This window comes from Heterocephalus glaber, unplaced genomic scaffold (genome assembly GCF_053883595.1).
Source record: "Heterocephalus glaber isolate CG9 unplaced genomic scaffold, H.glaber_assembly_v1.0 deba00001538, whole genome shotgun sequence".
Lineage (NCBI taxonomy): Eukaryota > Metazoa > Chordata > Mammalia > Rodentia > Bathyergidae > Heterocephalus > Heterocephalus glaber.
In genome coordinates this window covers 3,864,294-3,871,113 of record NW_028258333.1, presented here as the reverse complement: position 1 = coordinate 3,871,113, position 6,820 = coordinate 3,864,294, and positions in this window count along the sequence as shown.

The window sequence follows — 6,820 nt, the reverse complement described above, 5'->3', positions numbered from 1 at the left end:
TTCTGTCTTCATATAGCTACTTTCTGCTGAAAGGCCCTACTGATGTTTCTTTTTGTGGGTAAATATGTCAGTCTCTCATTTTTCTAATTTCATATTCTTGAAAGATGACTGGTTAACCAGGGGGCAGTTCACAGGCCTATGGGGTAGCTCCTTTTTGACTGAGTAGCCACATTTCCATCCATTTGCTGTGGTGGGATGGATGGGGACTTATGGTGCAAGTCATTCTGATGCTGTGGATGTGGTTCTCTCTCTCTGGTCAGGCTATAAACATGGTAGACTCCATGGTAGAGCTGGTATCTGCCATAAACAGAAAGCAAATAGTGGAGGATCAAGTTTAGAGAGATGACATGAATTTTAGTTTTGTACTTGTTGGGTTTTAGGTGTCTGGGGACTATTGATGGTCTCTGTTGGAATGGTAGCCTGAGGCTCATAGTAGAGGTAAGGGATGGATGGATAGTTTGAATGTCTTTGGTGTCAGTGAAGGTTCTCATGCATTTGTATAAAACAGGCTTGGGCATGACAAGCTGACTGGCAGTAGGACAAAGGGATTGCATTTACTTAGCTCCTTACATGACAATGAAGAAAATGTTACTCTCCTGTACTATTTGTGAATGGAGCAGGGAGCTGATATTAACTGCCCAATCTCTTGGCCTCTGTCACTATTGCCTTAGCTGAAAAGGTAGAGCAAATCCCTCCTAGACCCAGTGGTGACTGTATAATTTGTTGCCAAACCTGAGGCATTTCTGGAGCTGTTTTGGGAAGACTGGCCTGGAAGGTCACCAGACCTACGGAGGGGAAGGTTAGGGGTACACTGGTGACCAGGAACAGGGCAGGGCTACGTGGCCATGTCTGTGGAGGTCCAGTGGGAAAAGGACCAGAACAAGGTCCATGGTATGTTCTTTAGGAGACCACCCAAGAGATGTGGCCTTCCTTGGTGTATGGGGGGTGGGACTCAGGCTACACAGGTAAGGGGAGGGGACCTGGCAAGAGCAAGAGGCTGCACTACGGACCCCTGTGGAGGGAGTTAGGTGTGCGCAGTGTGAAGGAGACACTGACTGTGAGACCAGCGTGCGGCAGAATGTTATTCTAAGCAGTGCTTAGTAGGTGCTCACGGAGAAGAGAATTTGGGGCAGTCATGTGAAATTCCCCTTGGGAAATTCACAAATACTAATTACCTTTTACTGGTATTAATACACTTCACCATGACTACAGATTATGTAATATTCATAAAATAATGCCTGCTAATATTAATTCACAATAGTGAATACTTACATAGGGTTTATGTTTTGCGTCTTAAATTCTTTTTTTTTTTTTTTGATACCAGGGATCGAACTCAGGACCTTGCGCTTGCGAGGCAGGTGCAGTGCCACTGAGCTAAATCCCTGGCTCCTCTTAAATTCTTGAGCAGATGAATGAAATCCTTACACTTGCCTTGTACACTGGGCACTCTTGTCACCCCATCTTACTGATGATGGAACTGAGAAGTTCTTGCTTGCTCAGGGTTGCCCAGCGGGTGGGTGGGGACTGCACCTGGATTTGAATCTCCATCTATTCTTGAATCTGTTTGTCCTACAAGGGGTGGAGGCCTGGTCCTTCGTGAGGTTCCGGGCCCTTTCCTGAGAGAGAACAGAGGAAAGGGTGAAGTTGGAGCAGAAGGAAGGGGTTTTGAGTTGGAGAGAGGAGTGCTGACGGGGTCACAGCCCATACTGTCTCCTTTCCACTGAGGTGACATCCTCTTGGGGAGAGAGAAGAGTAGGGGTGGAAGTGGGAGGGGGCTGAGAGGAGCTGTGAAGGTTCATAGCAGCTGTGGAGAGGAATGGAAAGGAAATCATGCAGTGATTAGGAAAATGATTGTTAAGACACATTCAGAAACCAGCTGGGAGATGGAAAACATGAATTTGTAGTGGGACCACTCAGCTTAGTTTTTGCTATCAGCATTTTGGCAGTTATAAGGTGAAACCCGTTGGGATGACCCCAACTCTTCCCTCTACCTGTGCTTTGGGGGTGTTGGCTCTTACTGGCCTGCTAGGTCAGAGGTGTATGCTCCCCTTCCCTTTCCTTCTGACTGGGTCCTGCTTTCTGCTTGCATCTCAAGGACATGAGGCAAAGGAGAGGAAATCTGAGTTGTTAGCTGGTGAATTCCCTATTTAGGGCCTCATCGACCGGGTTGTGTGTGGTGGCTCTGGATAGGAATGTGGCATCTGGGAGAAGCAGAGTGTGGGAGGAAGGAGAGGAAGGAGAGGAAGAAGGAGAAGAAGCACCCCAATTGTCCTCTTCATCCCAGTACCAGAAGCACCCCCTGTAGTTACCATCCAGGGTCTACCTCAGGGACATCTAAAGAAGACCCAATCTGAATAGGAAGAAAGTTGGGATGAATGATACTTCCAGCCCCAAATACAAGAATGACCTGGCTATGGCAGGAAGAGGAATACAGGCCACAGAAGGGCAGAAGGGAGCTCCATGACCAGCTATGTGCCTACTAGGAGGGCAGAGGATGTCCACACAGAAAAATGGAAGGTATTTTACAGGCAGTAAGAAATTAATTAATGGTAGATCCTTTGGGGATCAGCCTGCTGCTGATCAAGTCCTAGAGGATAAGTGAAGTTTGAGCAGAGAATGGGAAGTTTATGCAAATAATGGAGTTTCTGAAACAAGAAAGGGATATCTGAGGACCCTCCCAACTGAGGCAAGAATCCATGCAATGCACACAAACTAGGAGCAGAACTAGGATGAATCAGGGGAGTGAAAACTGTGGCTGGAAATACTGCCAACCCCACATTGTTCCTAGTGAAGAAGGCAGAAATTTCTAACTCTAAGTTCATTTCCGCCTACTCTACATCATTTTCATTCGAGGTGCATGATTATGTTTAAGTCAACTATATTATGAACTATATCTAGTTGTCATTCTGCAGTACGAATTCGGTCACTTTTACCAAATCCATAAGTATTATTATGGACAATTTTCTGGCTCCCTTTTATCTATCAAATTCAAGATATTAATTCTGAGTGGGCAAAACAAGGAAATTTGTTGCCTTTAGAACATGCTGCTCTTGTGAGTCTTATTTCTGTTAGAGAGTGAAATTCATTATGTTAGTATTTACACTGAAGAACGTGTCTAATTTGACCTTAAGTCATAGGAAATATTTCTTTCTCTTGAATAATATTTATATTTTACAGTTGTACAGCCATTGCTATAGTCTAATTTTAGGACATTTTAAACATTTCCAAAGGAATCCCTGTTTCTGATGGGGGTCATTCTCCATGCCCCCTTACTGTGCCCCAGCCTAGCCCCAGGCAGCCATTAATCTACATTCTGTCTCTAGATTTGTCTATTCTAGACATTTTGTATAAATCGAATCATACAATATGTGGTCTTTTATGACTGGCTTCTTTCATTAGAATTACATAGTTGATCCTTGAGTAATATGTGGGTTAGGGGTGCTGAAGCCCTTGCAGTTGAAAATCTGCATATGACTTTAAAAAATTATTTAAGACCTTTATTTTTTATCAGACATAGCTTGTTTTATTTTTTTTAAATTTTTATTTATTTATTTTTTGGTACCGGGGATCGAACTCGGGTCTTTGCACTTGCACAGCAGGCAGCAAAATCACTGAGCTAAATCCCCGGCCCTATAGCTTGTTTTATTAATTTTTTCACTGACCCAAAAACTAAATTAAAACACCTCAAAAGAGTAGATAGTGCTGGTGCCAGTTCCACTTTATCCTGGTACCTGTGGGCCCATGAAGATCATCCAGGTATGCAGAAAGAAAAGTGCTTCCAAACAGTTTCTTTTGAATTCCACTTCCAATAATATATAGCCTCAGCCATGTTTTCAAGTCCTAATTCTGTTCTTGAGTCGCTTTTGATTGCCACAGTCTCATGGTTCTCAGGAAAGCTTCAGTAGCATTTAAGGTCCTCCAATATTTGAAGATTCAATGGTGAAAAGATGGAAAACACAGTGAGTAAGAGAAATACAGTCTTAGCCAATGGCCTGCTCTCACACTTCATAGTTTAATATAAAATAGTCATACAGCATATTACACATGTCTGCTAGCTGCACACTGTTACTGGTGAGTTCTGGACGGCAGAAACACCTCTCTCCCAATATCTCTCGACAGGAAATGTAATTCCAAACACTGTTGGGAAGTTGCTTCAGGGTAGGGAAATGTGTTGCAAAAATCTATGTTGGTGAAAGCAAGCAAAGGAGATAGCACTCTTTTCTATCACCGAGTCTGACCCACATCTGTTGGAATTAATTCTGGAGTCTCATTAGTGCTCCTGTTTGAAAGGTCTGCTGGCTTCAAATCACCTGGCTGTCGGGTGTTCCATGCTGCATAGTCCTCTCCCACTATGTAAGTCCTTTATTAGAGATGCTTGATGTTTGTTGACTTCTTTTTTTAAAAAGCAAATTGGAAACTTTTATTATAAATTAAAAATGAATTAAAAATCTTGATGATAGGAAGCAACTTAAAAGCTTTTATTTATCTATTTTAAAAAAATAGAGGTACACTGAAAAAAAAACCCCTAACTTAAAAGAAAATACTTTTGTGACTGTGAATAATGCTATTATGAACATACATATCCAAGTTTTTGCGTGAATGTTTAAAAATTTCTCTTGGCTCTATATTTAAGAATAGAAGAGTTGGGTCATGATATAGTAATTCTTTTTTTTTTCCATTTAGTTTATTGGTACATTTTAGGTATGCAATACAGTAACATTCATCATTGGGATCTTGTACCTTTACATGATGTATCTTGGTTCTTATGTTTTTCCCCATTTCCCTGCCCTCTCTTCACCCCTCCACCCTTCCCTATTTACAAAGATTTAGTTTTCATATTTTTCCTTTTCTCATATTTTTTCTTTTCCCTTCTTTCCTTTCATGATATAATAATTCTATGGTTAGTATTTTGAGATATTGCCATATTGTCTGCAAAAGTGGACACACCAGTTTTCAGTTCCTGCTAGCAGTGAATGGGATTCTGACTTATCTGTATCCTGTCAACGCTAGTCTCTTTTTCTTTTAGCCATCCTAGTGTGAGGTATTTCCTCCACTGTGTTTCTGGTTTGCATTCCTCTAATGACTAAGGACGTGGCACATCCTTTTGTGATATATATTTCACCGCATCTGCTGACTTACAACTCCATCCTCAAGGAAGTGGGCCATAAAGAAATTCTCTGCCCCACCTAGTGTGACAGTGGGACAGAAGACCCTCCCCGTTCCAGAGGGGTCCTGCCTCTATGAGAAAGAAATGCTGCAGAGAGGCCAGGAAGAGTCTGGATGGACAGACCCTGCTGGGTTTTCCCCCAGAACATTGGCAGTTGGACCAGTGCAGTGAGGTATCTCCATAAAAATTCAAGGGACAGGTTTTGTGGAACTTCCTGATAACAGGACATGTGGAAGTTTCCAGAGAGTGGCTCCAGGGGAGGGCAAGAGGCTTCCAGCCCTTTCTCCTACGCCTCGCCCTAGGCATCTGCTTATCTGTATCTAGTATAATATCGCTTATTATAAACCAATAAATGCAAGTAAGTATTGCTCTTCATTCATAAGCCACTCAAGCAGGTTAATTAACGATAGAGTGGGGGTTGTGGGGACCCTGACTTGAAGCTCTTTGGTTTGAAGCACAGATAAAAGAACCCAGGGCTTGCTATTTTCATCTGAAATGTATGTGGGGCATTGTCGGGGACTGAGCCTCAGCCTATGGGATCTCATGTCATATCCAGGTAGGTGGTTGGCACTGAGTTAGATTAGAAGATGCCGAATTGGCATCTGCTGCAAAACTGATTGCTTGCTTGCTGGTAGGGAAAACCCCCCACATCTTTTGCAGTCACAGAAGTCTTCTCACTTGATGGTTGTGGTGTGAAAGTAAAGGAAAAAAGCAAGGTACTTTGCCCCCCTCCATTTGATGTCAAACATGTTCTGAGTTGTGAGTATGCAGTAGGAGAAAGTTAGTTTGAGTTGGTTTTCCTTCTATATCTTCAGACTCCTTGTCTTAGTTACTTTTCTTGTCGCTGAGAAAAAATATCTGACACCAAAAGTTAAAGAAGGAAAGGCTTATTTCAGCTCACAGTTTGTAGAGGTTTCAGTCTATAGTCAGCTGGCTCCTAGGCAGGCCATCATGGTGGAAGAGAAGCAGTCCATGGCAAGCAGGCAGGGGACAACAAAGAAGCAGCAGCAGCAAAAACCAGTCTGTCTTTCCCTTTTATCTTATCCAGGCTACCCACCTGTTGGGTGGTGCTACCCAGAACTATGTTAATTCCAATCAGTGGACTAATTTAGTAATCACACACTCTTAATCTCTGTATCACACCCTTAATCCCAGCATCACATGCCCTAGATCCAGCCACCTCTGAAAAGGTGACCACCTTTTCACAAAAACTTGTGACCACATGAAGCTTTGCAGGGACATCTAGATAGAACCCATTCTTTCATTTTATCATTCCCTCTCCTCTACATATATCTGAAAAGATTTTAATATACAAAGCATGGGGACAAAAAGTCATGTTTTTCATGATCTTACAATCTTGTTGATGAGACAAGAAAGTGGCCAAAGGAGAGCACCAGACAGTGGGGGGCTGGGTGTTCAGAAATTACAGTGATGAGCATAGGGCCCAAAGGATTGTGAAGGATGATCGGTCTGTGGGCTTGGGGAACTGGAAAGACAGAATAAAACTATTTCTCTTTTTCTGCTTCAATAGCAGTACTTTAGATGACACCAAAACCCAAAATCCACATGCTCAGTGTTATGATTTAAATATGAAATATCTCATAAAGGCTTATGCATGGGAGGCTTGATCCCCAATACAGCAATTTAGTGAGG